The sequence below is a fragment of the Anabrus simplex genome, chromosome 4 (assembly GCF_040414725.1).
Source record: "Anabrus simplex isolate iqAnaSimp1 chromosome 4, ASM4041472v1, whole genome shotgun sequence".
Lineage (NCBI taxonomy): Eukaryota > Metazoa > Arthropoda > Insecta > Orthoptera > Tettigoniidae > Anabrus > Anabrus simplex.
Genome location: NC_090268.1, coordinates 93,480,366 through 93,499,330, shown reverse-complemented (window position 1 = coordinate 93,499,330; position 18,965 = coordinate 93,480,366). Strand labels below are relative to the sequence as shown.

The 18,965-nt window shown below is 38.5% G+C and overlaps 1 long non-coding RNA gene across 1 annotated transcript in view; it reads right to left on the bottom strand.

Annotated features, from left to right (window-relative positions):
- LOC137500405 (uncharacterized) overlaps nucleotides 1–18,965 on the bottom strand; it is a 61,385-nt gene that overhangs the window by 28,464 nt on the left and 13,956 nt on the right. The window contains exon 2 of the long non-coding RNA XR_011018028.1: nucleotides 8,215–8,329. This is a non-coding gene — a long non-coding RNA (uncharacterized lncRNA). The remainder of the gene's footprint in view (nucleotides 1–8,214; nucleotides 8,330–18,965) is intronic.

Sequence of the window (18,965 nt, the reverse complement as noted above, 5' to 3'; positions counted from 1 at the left end):
GCTGTTTCTACTACAGCATCCCTGTATGCCACCCATTCACTTTCTATATCCTGAACCTGCTTACTGTCTACTGTTTGAAACTTCTCACTAATCATATCCATGTACTTCTGTCTAATTTCCTCGTCCTGGAGATTTTCTACCCTTATTCGTTTGCAGACAGATTTCACTTTCTCTACCCTAGGCCTAGAGATACTTAGTTCACTACAGATCAGATAATGGTCTGTATCATCGAAAAATCCCCGAAAATCTCGTACATTCCTAAAAGATTTCCTGAATTCAAAGTCTGTTAAGATATAGTCTATTATGGATCTGGTACCCCTAGCCTCCCATGTGTAGCGGTGAATAGCCTTATGCTTGAAGAATGTATTCGTAACAGCTAAACCCATACTAGCACAGAAGTCCAGCAAACGCTTCCCATTCCCATTAGCTTCCATATCTTCCCCACATTTACTAATCACCCTTTCGTATCCTTCAGTTCTATTCCCAACTCTCGCATTGAAATCGCCCATTAGCACTATTCTATCCTTGCTGTTGACCCTGACCACGATGTCACTCAATGCTTCATAAAACTTGTCAACTTCATCCTCATCTGCACCCTCACATGGTGAATACATGGACAATTCTTGTCCTAATTCCTCCCACTGACAAATCTACCCACATCATTCGCTCACTTACGTGCCTAACAGAAACTATGTTGCGTGCAATGGTATTCCTGATGAAGAGCCCTACCCCAGACTCTGCCCTTCCCTTTCTAACACCCGTCAAGTACACTTTATAATCTCCTATCTCTTCCTCCTTATCTCCCCTTACCCGAATATCACTTACTCCTAGCACATCCAGATGCATCCTCTTTGCTGACTCAGCAAGTTCTACCTTCTTTCTCACATAAGCCCCATTAATATTGATAGCTCCCCATCGAGTTCCATTTCGTTCGCCAAGTTGTTTCCAAGGAGTCCCTCGCCTGTCAAATGGGAGTGGGACTCCATTACTCCCATAGGTCCAAGGCTTGCTTAAAGTGTTCTGAGCTCTAAATTCATGAAGCAGGATGCTGCCCTACTTGGACATAGTCCAAGTGAGGATCTCTCCTCTAACGGGTTGTGGACCACCGGTGAATTGTGTAGTCCTAGCCGCCTGAGCACAAGGAGGGCCACGACTCAGAATATGTCCGAGATGCCCACTCCCATTCCATAGCAACTGGTATCCCGACTCTCAGGACCACTTACTATGCCACTCAGCCGTTGCCCATGGTTCACGAACTAGGACGTGACTACAGTAACCCACAAAAAAAATTGATGAAAATTAAGTTTCCTGATAACAAAATTAATATAATACCTGTGGACTGTGGAGAGTTTAGGACAATATTACTTTGTCATTTGTTTCCAAAATTCCCCTGCATACAGTAAAAACTGGTATACAAGAAAAGGAGTATGATTAAGATCACTGTAAAGCTAGGAATTTTAGGAGTAAAATGAGTCTAAAAGGTATAATAATTTAGTTTCTAAAGATACATTAAAAAAGTGTAGATTTGGAATAAATATTCATCGTCTAAGCTTGGATTTAAAGGATATCGACTATTTGTTATAGGTATATTTGGCCATTTCCGTCTTTTTAATTATTGATTTGAATGGCTCTTTCTCAGAAATATTACATTTTATCCATTTGCCTAGGTACAGTATTTGAATTTCTCTGCCAGTTTTATTTTGCCTTGACTGACCTGTTGATTTCCAGGAGCTTTGTTATTTTTTTAATATTGTTTTCTCAAATGAAATCTGGAGGCCTGCCTTAGCCACTGCATCTGAAGTTGGTTTATTTGGTTTTTGGCTGTGTCCAGTGAATCAGAAAAACAAATCTCCAGATCCAGGAAGGCTAAGCAATCAAGGTTCTTGCTCTTACAACCTAGTCTGACCCCATTCTCAACACCTTTATTACCCAGATTTTTGCACCATTCTTGAATAGAAAATAGTTCTTAGAATTATAGAGTAGGCAAAGATTTATCTGACCCTGTAATAATTAAGAGGTGAATTCCCCAAAGCAATATTACTGGACGTTTCTGTTTTCTTATATATGAGTAAAGAAGTGGAATCAGATGAGGCTTTTTGCAGATGTTATTCTGTATAGAGTAATAAATAAGTTACAAGATTGTGAGCAACTGCAAATTGACCTCAATAATGTTGTGAGATGGACATCAGGCAATGGTATGATAAATGGAGTTAAAAGTCAGGTTGTGAGTTTCACTAATTGGAAAAGTCCTGAGTTTTAATTGCTGTGTTGATAGGGTAAAAGTTCCTTATGGGGATCACTAAGTAGATAAGTATTCATGTAAGAAAAAATATTCATTGGAATGATCACAAATGGGATCATAAATAAAAGGTATTGTAAAATGGGATGACTTCAGCCACTTTTTCGTGTATTTTAAAAATTTAAACATATTTTTCAGAAAATTAGAGGGAATATTTAAGTTCTGCCATGTTTTTTCTTCCATGTTTTAATATGAACATTATTCTTATTTTTATTCAGTAATGAATTATCAAAAGAGTGGCCAGAGTTACCCATGTTTTGGGGTATATTTCCAAACAATTCATGTTTTTCCCAAAGAAACCATTTTATTTAGCCTAAGCATACAAGCATTGTATGATATTACGAATTATGTGTTTCATTGCATAAATATTTGTAATGGTACCAAGGATAAATAAAAGCTACGAAAATCGAAGTCCAATTGTATGGAAAGAAAAGAAGGTCAAAAAAGAAAATCTTTTAGACTGTCCTCATAATACACTTTCTTCTAAATTAGAATATACTGTATCTAGGCCATGGATCAAGCTCTAATGTGTATCATCCATGTCAACTGATGCAACAACAGTTTGTCTACAGGCACAATTATCATTGAAAATTGGAACCATCTTTCCCCTACCTGTCTATACAAACTTCCCCTTACTTCTCAGAGGCTTGCTGAACTGTTATTTTACCTTTATTACTCTCTTCTAAAATGTTCTTGAGGTAAGCAGGATTAAAATTACAATACCCATGGCCCTGTAAGGGTTTCTTGTATGTTCTTTGAATAGCTGAAGTTACCCCGGAAGAGGACAACTTATCACAAAACTATTCCCTGAAATATCTATTTGAATAAAATGCATCAAATTGTGTTGAGTTACAAGACATTCTGACCCCATAAACCACTGGAATGGAGAATCGAATGTTCGGGCTAGGAACAGCGTTTTCTGCTGTTTCCAGGCAAGACGACAGTCGGGACTGCAAAAGAAATCTACCGACTCAATTAGCCCGCCAATGTTCTTTGGACTACAGAGATTTGATAGAGCATTTTATTGTGTGCATTTTAGTTGTTGCAAGTGGTTCACCATTTCAGTATAGGAGGAAGGAGAAAATCAGTGTTGCTATTCGACAGTGGCTGAATTTACCCTGAATGGCCGCCACTTTACGGTACAGATCTCTGCACATTGTATGAGGGTGTTCAGGGGTTGTAGTAAGGATGTAAAGGAGAGCACATACAAGTCTCTGATAAGACCCCAAATAGAGCATGGTTCCAGTGTATGGGAACCTCATCAGAATTACTTGATTCAAGAACTGGAAAATATTCACAAAGAAGAGCAGCTCAATTTGCTCTGGGTGATTTCCAACAAAAGAGTAGCATTACAAAAGTGTTGCAGATTTTGGGTTTGGAAGACTTGGGAAGGAGATTAGCTGCTTGACTAAGAGGTATGTTCTGAGCTACAGTAAATGAAAATTCTTTCAAGGTCCACCTATTCAATAAAATGATATTTTATTGTGATTCAATCACATGTCAAATCACAATAATCAAAATAAAATGTCATTGTATTGAATAGGTGGACCTTGAAAGAATGTTAACTGTAATCCCACTTCAATACGGAACCCAATGAAATTCATAACTACAAATGTTCTGAGCTGTCAGTGGAGATGGCGTGGAATGACAGACTAATAAGTTTGGTGTCTTTAAAAGTAGGAAAGATCACAATATGAAGATTAAGTTGGAATTCAAGAGGACAAGCCGGGGCAGATAATTGTTTATAGGAAAGGGAGTTAGGGATTGGAATAACTTACCAAGGGAGATGTTCAATAAATTTCCAATTTCTTTGCAATCACTTAAGAAAAGGCTTGGAATCTCCCACCTGGGCAACTGTCCTAAATGCAGATCAGTTGTAATTGATTGACAATAAAATTAAAAAGATTATGTGGTTCATGGTGTGGGTTACTGTAGTCATGTCCTAGTTTGTGAACCATGGGCAATGGCTGAGTGGCCTAGTAAGTGGTCCAGAGAGTTGGGATACCAGTTGCTATGGAATGGGAGTGGGCATCTGACGTTCTGAGCCATGGCCCTCCTTGTTCTCAGGCAGCTAGGACTATACAATTCACCAGTGGTCCATAACCCATTAGAGGCGAGATCCTCACTTGGACTGTGCAAGTAGGGTAGCATCCTGCTTCATGAATTTACCGAGCTCAAAAAACATTTTAAGCAAGCCTCAGACCTATGGGAGTAACGGAGTCCCACTCCAATTTGACAGGCGAGGGACTCCTTGGAAACAACTTGGCAAACAAAATGGAATTCGATGGGAAGCTATCAATATTAATGGGGCTTATGGAAGAAAAAGTAGAACTGGCATGAGTCAGCAAAGAGGATGCATCTGGATGTGCTAGGAGTAAGTGATATTTGGGTAAGGGGAGATAACGAGGAAGAGAGATATTATAAAGTGTACTTGACGGGTGTTAAAAAGGGAAGGGCATCGTCTGGGATAGGGCTCTTTACCAGGAATACCATTGCACGCAACATAGTTTCTGTTAGGCACATAAATGAGCAAATGATGTGTGTAGATTTGTCATTTGGAGGAATTAAGCCTAGAATTGTGTCCGTGTATTCACCATGTGAGGGTGCAGGTGAGGATGAAGTTCACAAGTTTTATGAAGCATTGAGTGACATCGTGGTCAGGGTCAACAGCAAGGATAGAATAGTGCTAATGGGAAATTTCAATGCGAGAGTTGGGAATAGAACTGAAGGATACAAAAGGGTGATTGGTAAATGTGGGGAAGATATGAAAGCTAATGGGAATGGGAAGCGTTTGCTGGACTTCTGTGCTAGTATGGGTTTAGCTGTTACGAATACATTCTTCAAGCATAAGGCTATTCACCACTACACATGGGAGGCTAGGGGTACCAGATCCATAATAGACTATATCTTAACTGACTTCGAATTCAGGAAATCTGTTAGGAATGTACGAATTTTCCGGGGATTTTTCGATGATACAGACCACTATCTGATCTGTAGTGAACTAAGTATCTCTAGACCTAGGGTAGAGAAAGTGAAATCTGTCTGCAAGCAAATAAGGGTAGAAAATCTCCAGGACGAGGAAATTAGACAGAAATACATGGATATGATTAGTGAGAAGTTTCGAACAGTAGACAGTAAGCAGGTTCAGGATATAGAAAGTGAATGGGTGGCATACAGGGATACTGTAGTAGAAACAGCAAGGGTATGCCTAGGAACAACTATGTGTAAAGATGGGAAAAGGCAAACATCTTGGTGGAATGATGAAGTGAGAGCAACTTGTAAACGTAAAAAGAAGGCTTATCAGAAATGGCTCCAAACAAGGACTGATGCAGACAGGGAATTGTATGACAAAAGAAACAGAGCAAAATAAATAGTTGCTGAATCCAAAACAGAAGTCATTGAAGATTTTGGTAATGACCTGGAAAGGCTAGGTCAAGCAGCAGGGAAACCTTTCTGGACAGTAAAAGAACCTTAGGAAGAGAGGGGGAAAAGGAAATGAACAGTATTTTGAGTAATTCAGGTGAACTCATAATAGACCCCAGGGAATCACTGGAGAGGTGGAGGGAATGTAACAGGAAATCATCTTGGTGGTGTTGCAAACAGCCAAGCTCGTGGGGAGGAGGAAAATTATGTTGGTGAAATTACACTTGAGGAAGTGGAAAGGATGGTAAATAAACTCCATTGTCATAAAGCAGCAGGAATAGATGAAATTAGACCTGAAATGGCGAAGTATAGTGGGAAGGCAGAGACGAAATGGCTTCATAGAGTAGTAAAATTAGCATGGAGTGTTGGTACAGTACCTTCAGATTGGACAAAAGCAGTAATTGCACTCGTCTATAAGCAGGGGAACAGGAAAGATTGCAACAACTATCGAGGTATCTCATTGATTAGTATACCAGGCAAAGTATTCACTGGCATCTTGGAAGGGAGGGTGCAATCAGTCGTTGAGAGGAAGTTTGATGAAAACCAGTGTGGTTTCAGACCACAGAGGCTGTCAGGATCAGATTTGCAGTATGCGCCGGGTAATTGAAAAATGCTACGAGAGGAATAGACATTTGTGTTTATGTTTCGTAGATCTAGAGAAAGCATGACAGGGGTACCGAGGGAAAAAATGTTTGCTATACTGGGGGAATATGGAATTAAAGGTAGATTATTAAAATCAATCAAAGGTATTTATGTTGACAATGAGTTCTTGGTTCAGGGTACTTACAAGGGTTAGACAAGGCTGTAATCTTTCACCTTTGCTGTTCATAGTTTACATGGATCATCTGCTGAAAGGTATGAAATGGCAGGGAGGGATTCAGTTAGGTGGAAAGGTAGTAAGCAGTCTGGCCTACGCCGACGACTTGGCCTTAATGGCAGATTGTGCCGAAAGCCTGCAGTCTAATATCTTGGAACTTGAAAATAGGTGCAATGAGTATGGTATGAAAATTAGCCTTTTGAGGACTAAATTGATGTCAGTAGGTAAGAAATTCAACAGAATTGAATGTCAGATTGGTGATACAAAGCTAGAACAGGTCAATCATTTCAAGTATTTAGGTTGTGTGTTCTCCCAGGATGGTAATATAGTGAGATTGAATCAAGGTGTCGTAAAGCTAATGCAGTGAGCTTGCAGTTGCGATCAACAGTATTCTGTAAGAAGGAAGTCAACTTCCAGACGAAACTATCTTTACATCGGTCTGTTTTCAGACCGACTTTGCTTTATGGGAGCGAAAGCTCGGTGGACTCAGGATATCTTATTCACAAGTTAGAAGTAACAGACATGAAAGTAGTGAGAATGATTGCTGGTACAAATAGGTGGGAACAATGGCAGGAGGGTACTCTAAATGCGGAGATAAAGGCTAATTTAGGAATTAACTCAATGGATAAAGCTTTACGCATAAACTGGCTTCGGTGGTGGGGTCATGTGAGGCGAATGGAGGAGGATAGGTTACCTAGGAGAATAATGGACTCTGTTATGGAGGGTAAGAGAAGTAGATTAAGACGACGATGGTTAGACTGTTTCTAACGATTTAAAGATAAGAGGTATAGAACTAAATGAGGCCACAACACTAGTTGCAAATCGAGGATTGTGGCGACATTTAGTAAATTCACAGAGGTTTGCAGACTGAACGTTGAAAGGCATAACAGTCTACAATGATAATGTATGTATGTATGTATGTATGTATGTATGTAATGTGACAACTGAAACATTTGCATACAAGACATTGCTGCAGGGATAATTATAACATTAAAATAAATATAAAAGAAAAATTATGGTTGTGACCTTGTCATAATATGTCTAAGTCGAGTTGGACCTCAGACAATGAAGTAAATCTATAAATGATAGCCAGAATTAGGAATGAATAAACATACAGAAAAGAAATTAAAAAGGAGAAATGTTATTAATGTGACACCTTTATAATGAAATGTAGAGTATATCTAATGTCTGATCTGGAACACACTGACATGTTGGAGGAAGTAAGCAGGTCATGGAAACTAGCACTGACCTGCTGTAGGAACCAGGCAATGGAAACAAAAGATAGGGAGAGGGTGAGAGGGGGGATAAAGGGAGGGAGGGGAGAAGGAGAGAAGGGGTGTCTAAGGTAGGGCTGAAGAATGCAGAAAGAAAGACTGCTGCTGAGAGGGGAATTTTAAGAGATTATAAAAGAATGAAAGAAGCAGGCAAAGGAAACAAAGGAGATAGGGTGAGGAAGGAATGGGGGATAAAGGAAGAGGGAGGGGAGGGGAGAAGGAGAAAAGGAGAAAATTTTAAAGGAGATAAATATTATTTTTAAGACACCTCTATAGTGAAATGTACAGTATATATAATGTCTGATGTGGAAAAAACACTAAATGCTGGAGAAGCAGGCAGGTACATTTTGTAGTTATAATGGTCATAAGCATTAGGTTTTTTCTCAAAATATGCTACACACCTTTTAAAACTGTTGAGGACAGCTATTAAATAACTGCAGCTTCTTGAAGCACCCTGTTGAAAGGACAAGGAGTAGATATGAATATTGATGGCTGGCATTGAAGTTGTGAAGACACCTGCAAGAAGAAAAGTTCAGGTTTTTATTTTGTAAGAGAAAATTTAGTGTTTATTTTTGAAAACATACATTTTAAACATTTTTTTCAGACACACACACACACACACACACACACACACACACACACACACACACACACGTAGTGAGATACAGTATGAAACCCACTAAGATGAACTTGTGTGCAGGCTTCATGAAAAGAGTAGCTAGGTTGTTTACAGCATAGCATATAGTGAATAGCAATTACTCCATTAGTATATTAGTGATATTGTAATAATTGTATGATCTGTTTTCCTGCGAATGGTATAGTAAGGAGGAAGCTGCAAATGAGAGGCATGGGTTAAAGGAGAAGGTGGCTTCCTTAAGAGAGGAATAGTGAGCAAGCTGACTGAATGATAGAATGTATAAGTTTGTTTACTTTGTAATAATGTTTAAGGAGCCATGTGAATAGTCTTCTTCAGGGTATACTGGTTGCCACTGATCACATCTGCAGATAATTTTATATCCATTGACTTAGACAACTTAGATTGCTTTGTCCAAGTAATGTGGAATACTTATTCCAGTTCTGTCTGGAAGCCCTTTTTAAATTTGTGACTTGTGTTCTTTGCAGAAGAGCTTTAAATGTTTATGCATGTATAGGGTTAGTGACTGCACAGTTAGCTGCTGTATGTTAGGCACCATGTTTTGCTGGAACTGTTCACGTCAGAAACGTCACTGGGTTTTTGTGCACTCCCGTACTTTCAGTATGTAGTTCTGACATGTACTTACATTAGCCAAGTGTAAAGTAAGTATTTCAGCCCAACTTAATTCCATATTGCAGTTGAACTAAGGCAAAGCACAGTTTTCAAGGCTTTTGCGAAAGTAACATTTCTAAATCTGTAAAATATATAAATAATGTTCTTAAGTTTAATGATCAAATTGGTTTCATTCTATTTTAGATAACCATCTGTAATTATCTTAGTTGAGTGTCCAACTCTCTGGCTGAATGGTCAGCATACTGGCCTTTGGTTCAGAGGGTCCCGGGTTCGATTCCCGGCCGGGTCGGGGATTTTAACCTTCATTGGTTAATTCCAATGGCTCGGGGGCTGGGTGTTTGTGCTGTCCCCAACCTTGCAACTCACACCACTATCCTCCACCACAATAACATGCAGTTAGCTACATATGGCAGATGCCGCCCACCCTCATCGGAGGGTTTGCCGTGCAAGGGCTGCACCCGGCCAGACAAATTTTTTTAAAAAATTCTTAGTTTCTTTTACAATTTGCTTTACACCACACCGACACAGATAGGTCATATGGCAACGATGGGATAGGAAAGAGCTAGGAATGGGAAGGAAGCAGCTGTGGCTGTAAGGTATAGCCCCAGCATTTGCCTGGTGTGAAAACGGGAGACCATGAAAAAACATCTTCAGGGCTGCCGACAGTGAGGTTCAAATCCATTATCTCCCTAATGCAAGCTCATAGCTGCACGCCTTGAATGGCATGGCCAATTCACTCTACAATTATCTCTAGATATGTAACTTTTTTTTTTTCCCAAGTACAACAGTTGCAGCTTTCAGTATTGTTGGAAGTTGGTGCATGGAGTTCTTAGCATTAAGTTGTCTGAGGGTTGCATTGTTTTATGTGAGAAGCAGATAATTTTTTTTTTTTTTTTTTTTTTTTTTTTTTTTTTTTTTTCATTTAAAGAAAGTCATTTCTGAACTATGGATAAGAATTCTTGAGCCCTGTTGAAGGTGTCCTACAAATTTTGACTGCGACTACTGAACCATCAGCGTATGAGAATTTTTGGATTACAGTTTAGCTCATCTTATCTTGCATTTTATTGTATCAGTGGACAAGTGAAATTTTACCCCATGTAATATAGTGTCACGTTTCAAATCCTGTTACAAAAATATCTGTATATCAGTATTATTGTTATTTAATTCAATTCTGTAATCTGATTTTGCTATGTAGTAATTGATTATTGCTTGCATGATTGTAGTTAATTTGTTATGTATATATGTGTGTAGATTAACATTAAAGACATGTAAAGTGAGGCTTGCTACCTAATATCATATGTGGATATGTATGTTGCAATACTACTAGCATAACTGTTGAGTCATCACGCTGTCATTGTGTACATTTAGCGATGAGCTCATATTTAGGGAGACACCTAGTCACAACAACCTGCAACACTGATTTGGGCGAGCGTGACATTGCTATTTTTGAAGATTACGTATGGGTGTCAACTTATGGCTATATATATGAGCTGTATATTACAGTGACACTCATTTGGAGAGTGAGGCCACAGATGGTCAGTCATTTGGATGGAGAGGCCTTTGTCAGTCAGTTGGATACAGAGCCTTGCCATATGGAGTACTACTGAGATGGTAGTCAGCGAGATGAAGCAGCAGTCGCATGGATACTTAGTCGTCACTCACCATATGGATTAAATGTTCGGAATGTGTTTCTTATCTGTTCAGTCCAGTTTGTGTCAGTGTGGTGACAGCCGAATAGAGTCATCGTAATTCAGACTAACAGTTATCAGTGAATTACTTGTAAAGTTGATTGTCAAGTGTGAATCTAATTTCAAGCCATGCTATATTTCATCAGTGAACCAAAAAGGATACATCAAATTAGGGTTGAGATACCTACAGATGAACAACTCAAAGGAATACATCATAATTATACTCAAGTGTTGAAGGTACTGTTATGTGAACCAGTGAGGCATAAATTTCTTTTACAACTTTTAAATGTCAGACCAAGAGGAATTCAAATTTAATGCGTAGTTTCTTTTGGTTGTGTAACTGGTACTTCTGCTGTTACACGTGCACAGTTAAAAGGGAGGAAAATAAATCAAATTACATGGTACTTTAAACCCTAGCCACGCAATTGACATCAGATGAACTGCGCTGAATACACACAAACAAATACCAGGTTAAGCAAATTGACGACTATAAACAACGAACATGAAACGGGGGCTGGGAAACCTACCAAAGGCCATAGAGATGCAAAGGTTGCAGGTTTCCAGAAAATTAACGGTGATCTCTTGTTTTCAAAATGAACTTTACAAGATAAGTTTCTCCACGGTAAGTTTGCCCACATCAAAGAGATTCTACACAGGTCTCCGGTTGTAATGTCAATTTTGTATTCTCATCTGTTTTACCACAGCAAGTCTTACTATTTTAAGACAAAATTTAAAGAATATATTTGTTCAATATCAAATTAATTTATAGTTTTATTTCAATGGTAGAATTAGATAACCTCAAATTCAATGGGGAAACAAAACGACAATCTCCTTTTCCTATAACCTATATGTTATGCTGTCTAAGCTTATTACCTCACACCCTAGAGATACAAGACTCATTCTATTATTGCTGCATTGAGTTGCAGCTGGCGCCCATCGAATATTGTATGTGTAAGTAATCGTTTAAGAACTAAGTGTCAGTACATTGATCGACGATTGAGTATTTTATTTCATGAATATCTTAATATTTTTTCATTTTAATTCAATTTTATATTTTTAAACCGAGTGAGGAGTAAGTCTCATATTTATTGAATGAATCAATGACTTACCACAATTACGGGTTGGCACAATGGACAAAGTAAAGCATAAAATACTGTATAATCTTCACCCTTGAAAGTATATTTGAAGGGGAAGTTGATTTGTTACCATGAAAAATTATAAGAATCAGGGGCGGTTATTCAATGGAATGAAGGGAATGAGTCATTCCCTTAAAAAATATTACACAAAGAAAAAAATTAAGCATGTTATTGCAACCAGTATTTATTTTAAGTTTTGTGTCATTTGGTATAATATATAATTAACTTTATTTTAACGTGATAGTGTGCATGGACAGTTGAGAGCTGCAAACATACGTCTGTCTTCATGAGCTCGCGTGATACATCACGGCCGCTCGTCAGCAAGTGGCTTGCCAGACTCGACCTTGGCTTCACTGGTCCCTTCGCAATTATTCGTTTGGGTTCGGCAAGCTTCGTGGGGCGAGCCAAGGGAATGCATCTGACTACTCATTCCGTTCGAGAATATTTGTATGTGATAATTGTGATAAAACTTGTGAGAGAGAGATTTAATTGTGCTTGTGTTTCCAACTGAAGTGAAATATCATACTGTGAGTTGTACCATTTAATTTACTTTGTGTTATTTGCGCGCATGTAAATTAAAGGAACTACTGCGATTCTGCCGGCTTAGAAGGGAATGCATTGACCGTGTTCATTCCCCACTTTGAGTCTCTGAAGCATGGCAACTGTCGACGCGAGTGAGGAGAGCGGAGGGGGATGTGGATGCGTATTAGAATCTCTCTTAATCCAGGGAATGAGTTCGAGGGCTTTTCAGGAGAAGAGTAATATAATTTCCGGTGGCAGGCCAATGCCTGATTTACTGGGTGTAAAAACTAAAACGAAACGTTGTGTTCGACACTTTAATACAGAGCAGTATGGAAAAATAGGCTCGTTATGTGGTTGTCAAAAAACATCAAAACTCTACTGTTGGCCTTGCGTTCTATTTTCAAATGAAAAGGGGGTGTGGAACAGTGTAAGCTTCGATGATATGAATAACTTGCTTAAAGCATCCCAGCGTCATCAGCAATCACACATATCCGAGCTGAAATTCTGTTAACTTTCGGAACGACCAGAATAGATTTGCAACTCGATCAGCAGCGTAAACTGGAGACAAAACATAACGAGTTGGTAAAACAGAATAGAAAGGTGATCCAACGACTGATTGATGTTGTAATGTATCTTGCAAGACAAGAACTTCCTTTCAGAGCGCATGCAGAGGATAAAAGTTCCTTAAATCGTGGAAATTATATAGAACTCATAACGCTGCTGATCAATTATGACGACACACTGGCAAATCATTTGCAGAAAGCAACTGTGTTCACAGTTCACAAAATGATTTAATTGACGGAGTAGCCAGTGTGTTATTGACTAAAATAAAGAAAGAAATATCACAGTCACCATTTGTGGCGATTATTATTGATGAAACTACTGATATTTCTGCCCATTCCCAACTTTCAACTGTTGTTAGGTTCACGTCTGCTGATGGAGAAGTACAGGAGCGATTTCTTGGATTTACCGACGTAAGCGCCGATCGCAGTGCTCCTGCTCTTGCAGATCACGTGTTCCACATAATGGACGAGTTCAACTGTGGTTCTAAACTAGTCGCTCAATGTTATGATGGAGCCGCAGTGATGTCGGGAGACTTCAGTGGTTTACAGAAAAGAGTGAAAAACATATCCCGACGCTATATTCATACATTGTTTTGCTCGCAGACTGAACCTTGTCCTTACACAGAACTTCTAATATAAAGGAATGTAAAATATTCTTCATGACTGAGTAGCTTGGCCTCTTTCTTTTCTAATTCGACGAAGAGAACTGCTGCATTAGATAAAGAAGTCGAGAGACGATTTCCTAAAGTGTGTCCAACACGATGGAATTACAACGGAAGACTTGTTGAAACAGTTTGTGAACAAAAAGAATTAGTTCAGTTGTTCGAGAATATCCTTGATAATCCAGAGCAATGGGATAGTCAAACGTATCTTGAAGCTCGAGGTTTTAACAGCGTTCTCTCAGAATTCCAGTTCAATTTCATTTTATTAGTTTTCAGCGAGATATTTTGCTTAACCGATTCTCTCTTTGAAATTCTTCAAACGAAAACACTGGATGTAAATTTCTGTATTGCCAAAGTAGGGAAAACAAAAAGTATCATTCAGGGAAAAAGAAATGAATTTGAAAGAGTATGGAATAAATGTCAACAGAGCTGCTAGCTACCAAAGAAGAGGCTACGTCAAAATGAAACCTGCGACAAATTCACACTACCGTCGCATATATTGCGAGATATATGACAATATACATACCCAACTAGAAGTTCGATTCCAAGCACTCTAGAAATTAACATTTTTACAGTTAGTTGATCAAAGGAACACGAAGAAAAGTTTTCCTGAAGCAGCATTCTGTTCTTTGAAACAAAGTTACGGTCAGCATTTTGACTTCACCCGTCTCAGAAGCGAGCTCAGCGTAGCTTATTCCTCCGATGAGTATCTTACGATGGGAGTTCTAAAACTTTTGTTTTATATAAAAAGTAGTGGATTATCATCTGCCTTTCCTGAACTGTTTAAGTTATGTGCGTTGATTTCAACTATCCCAGTGTCCAGTGCTAGTGCCGAACGTTCATTTTCGGCACTTCGGAGAATCTACACCTACTGCAGAAACACATAGGGACAACAGAGACTCTCGAACTTATCTCTACTGTCGATTGAGAAGATGTTACTAAAATTGAAGTCATCAAAGAATGAAGAAGAATTCTACAGCCTTGTCATAGAAGAATTCGTCAAAGAGAGGCGGATTGAATTGACATTCAAATAGCACAAGATAATGTGAGTTATTATATTTATTTTATTTTATACATGATATGTGCTTCCCTTACTGTAAAAGTCACGCGCCGCCACTGATAAGAATATTACTCAAGAACATACCTGTGAGGGAACAGTAAGGTTCAGAATTTCCCAAAAAATCAAAGTACAGAAATTAAAAATAACAGCAGAGAACACTGAGAACAATTACAAGATGGAGAAGTATAACTGAAAGTTTAAGTGGACTGAAAAAACACCAATAAGACAAGCGCCTTCTGCCACTACCATCTATTTCAAGGATGCACGCACAAACACCCTAATGGACCAATACCTGAATCAGATTTCCCAAATCACCATTTTCCAAAAAACAATAATTGTGAAAGGCTTCTAAAAAGTATGGAATATGAAGAAATTATGTACTGCTTTATTATATTGCAATTTAAAAAATCAAATATGTTCAAAATTTTCTGGACTTTCCCAATTTAAATTAGATTATGAGAACAATGTTGAATACCATATTCAAGTTAGAATGCAGAGAATGTAGTTCGGGCTACTGTTTCTTTCTTTGTACTGGTCGTATTCTTTTGGCCTAAGTGAAAAAAGCAGCAGTGTAAAATTAAACTCATCCTCATCTTCTAATGGGAAGCTTTTAAACTTCCATCATCCTGAGGTGGTGCAGTTTTTTCAGGCAAACCCAATGGAGACTAGCTCGTGTACCATCTGAACCACATACCAGCCCTCCAACCATTCTGAAGTCTCTGGCAGTACCAGGAATCAAACCCAGGCCATCTAAGTTGCAGTTAATAGTGCTGCTACACTACAGAGGCAGACAGCAGCAAGATATTTGACTTAAATGTTTGTGTGGCATTGTTAATGATTGCTATTTCGAAGTCAAAGCAACTTCCCTGATATACGATGGCTCCTCATTCTTCTGGCAGCATCCAATTTTTTGTGATACAGTTTCAAACAGAGCTTGGCTTTTGCTTAGAAGAAATGTGTAAATGAATGGAATGGAATGGTGACAAATTCGTCCCCCGTGTTCGGAATTTTTTACTCTTGCTATACCAATCAAAGAAGAGAGTTGGGAGAATAAAATATGTTTTCATTGGGCAAAACTCTTACTTTTAATATAGATGTACATATTGAGGAGTTTTACTCCTCTGTGATCTAGACTAATAGTTTGGGCATCATATTGCAAGTGTGGATAGCAACAGAATCAATTGTTAATTTGAGTATTCTTTGGGACTTTCTACCCTTCAGAATTTGATTTGGGAAAATTCCTCGTGTTTGAATTCAGGAGATTGTCCTTTTGGGCATATGTCCATTCAGACATGTATACATTTGGGGCATTTTATTGAGGTGGGGGGGGGGGCAGGAACAATTTCAAGAACTATTAAGTGGTTTGTAACAGACATTTCTGCAAGAATTGTGAAAAGAATGCTGTATAATAAGGGATTGAAGGCTAGACAACCTAAATGGAAAGAAAGTTCCTCTAGCTATGAAAAAAAAATTGATTAGGCCAGGGGATTTCAAAACTAGTCATAACTAGGAGACTGGCAAAAAGGCACAGTATTTTGAAAATGGGCATTATCATAGACTAAAATCCTTTAAATTCACAATTTAAACACATGCTTTCTACAAAATTATAACATTATTAGGTACTGTATGTCTGCCATTCAGATACTGGAAACAAGATCAGAGCTGCTTTTGACTACAGTATCCTGCTTTCTTTGATGTAGATTTAGGTTCGATAGCTTCTGCATGCCAAGATATACAGAACTCTTTCGCACAGTTCACTGACATTTTATACACTTTATAGAATAGGTTTGACCTGTTTGTTGAAAACACAAGGCCACCGAATTCAACAAATTTAGTTAGATTGATTCTTTTTATGTTGCTAGTTTTTTGGGCATGATGAAATCTGTGGCCAGTGCTGTCTCAGTGCAGAGCTGCTTTTGTCAATAGGAGTACGGTAGTTATTTCTGAAAGAATGTGGGTTTCTCAACTTGTTCCAATAATAACCATCCCTTGCTGCCACTCAATCAACAAGGCTTTTGAAGTAATTAGCCTGTTCTGAGAACCCAGCAGTCAGCGAATATGCCATAACTAGAACATTTCCTGTATCTAAACTCTAAATACTGAACTTTCAAGCCTGTTTCTAACTCAATAGTCAGTGTAGCTAAGTAGACCTACAATGGACAGTTCTGTTGTTAATCCTTCAATTTCAAATTCTATCTGTGTCAACATGTTAATGTAAATGTATAAAAATATATAAAACTAATACAAATCAAATGTTTGTCAATTCACATGTTGTAAAATAATAATAATAATAAAAATAATAATAATAATAATGCCTAAGAAGAGGCACTGAAGACAGCTTCAGACTACCTAATCAAACACCACAATCTCTATAATTCAATAACAAGTGTGTGTATATATATGTAAATTTTGATAGACATGAAATATAAGCTACAATACTTGTAAAGTATTGAAATGGTGGTTTCTTAATAATTTGTTTGAAACTTTTACATTCTGTACTCCAATACGGCTATCATAATGAGACTCATAACATGTAATAATACGTGAAATAGCCGAAGAGGCAAAATACATTCTCAGAAGAAAAATACAAATCTGTACATATCTGTATATATGAAAATGTAAAAATGTACGCATTTTGCTCAATAAACAGGGGTCTAGTTAGGTCCACTATAGTGGGTGCACTGTTAACCAGTTTTGCACTGGAGTGTCCCTTGGTTGGTAGTGGTGGGCCCTGCACCAGAGGATAAAAATAAACTCAACAAGAAGTCACTACATATGTATAAACATACAAAATATCAAAATACCCAAACTGGTAGGAATAGAAAAAACAGTTTGGTTCGGTTGAGTTGTAAATTATTTGGTCCTAGGAATGAAATTATTTCTTAATATTGTGACAGTCAGATTTTGGTTACTATAATTGGAATATGCATGTGTGTGTGTGTGTGTGTGTGTGTATGTGTGTGTGTGTGTGTGTGTGTGCACGCACGCATGCGCACATAGCATATCCATGTATTATTTTTATTCCTTTGGATTTGAAAACTAAGTTGTGTACCGGTAACTTATTGATGCTTCACTGTAAGTACAACCTTGTACTACAAAAAAAAAAACTTCCCTTATCTGAAAAAGATGGACCCATTTTCATTTATTGAAGTCACGGAGGGGGGATTGCGGGGGGGGGAGGCTGAGCTTAGAACGGCTACTGCATGTAATGTACAACGCACAGGTAATTCAGACATATGGTGCTTCTCACATAATGGCGCCACTCATAGGCAATGCAAACCCATGGTGTTCCTCACATAGTGGTACTAATCACAGGCAATGCCCAGACCCATGGTGTTCCTCGGAATGCAGACCCATGATGCCCACAACCAGGTGCTGAAACACCTCAACAATGATAGCCTCTATCTCCTTAGGGTGTTCAACCGAATCTGGACAGAGGGCGAGCCTCCATCATAGTGGTGGATACTATACACTGGTACTTGTAAAAACAGTGATCTGCCCACAGACCCATGGTATTCCTCCCATAGTGGTACTAATCACAAGAAAAATCAACTAATGGTGTTGTTCGCGTGATAGTACTAATCTCAGGTAACCTCGTGGTTCAAAATTCAGCACCCTTGGTTGCCCCTTTTAGTCACCTCTTACGATAGGCAGGGCGTACTGTGGGTGTATTTGCACTGCCCACCCACAGGGGGTTGCGTTTGGAATGTGAGAGGTATTTTATTTCACTCAAGTCCGCCGGCAAGCTGGTTAGGACCCCCTACCCGCCACCTGGGACGCGCCACATGGAAGTATCACCTCTCCCCCTGCTATGACAGCATAGTAGCTTCGCGGAATCTACATTTTACTCTAGCCTGTGCCAAGAGACATTAAAAAATCAGGTCCTCGTTACACTGTCAGCTCATCTGTTAGTATGCAAAGAAAAGTTTACTCTAATTTCTGTCTAAGACTTTATGCCAAAATTAAACTGCCAACAAATTTATAGAAAATTATCCAGAAGACATCGGAGTTTGAGTTTACAGATGAAAAGGTTCATTCCCAGTAGGTATTTTATTTCATAGATTATAAAGCTGATGGAAGACTGCCACTAAAGCGATCGTAATTTTTTTTTAATCTGGTGCAATCAACGTTCTCAAACGTAATGACAGTAAGTATTTGTAGGTGTCTCACGACTACAAATGCTATTGCTGAACGAACATTTTCGAAATTGAAACTACCATACTAAAAAATTGCCATTGATCTTCACTGACAAGA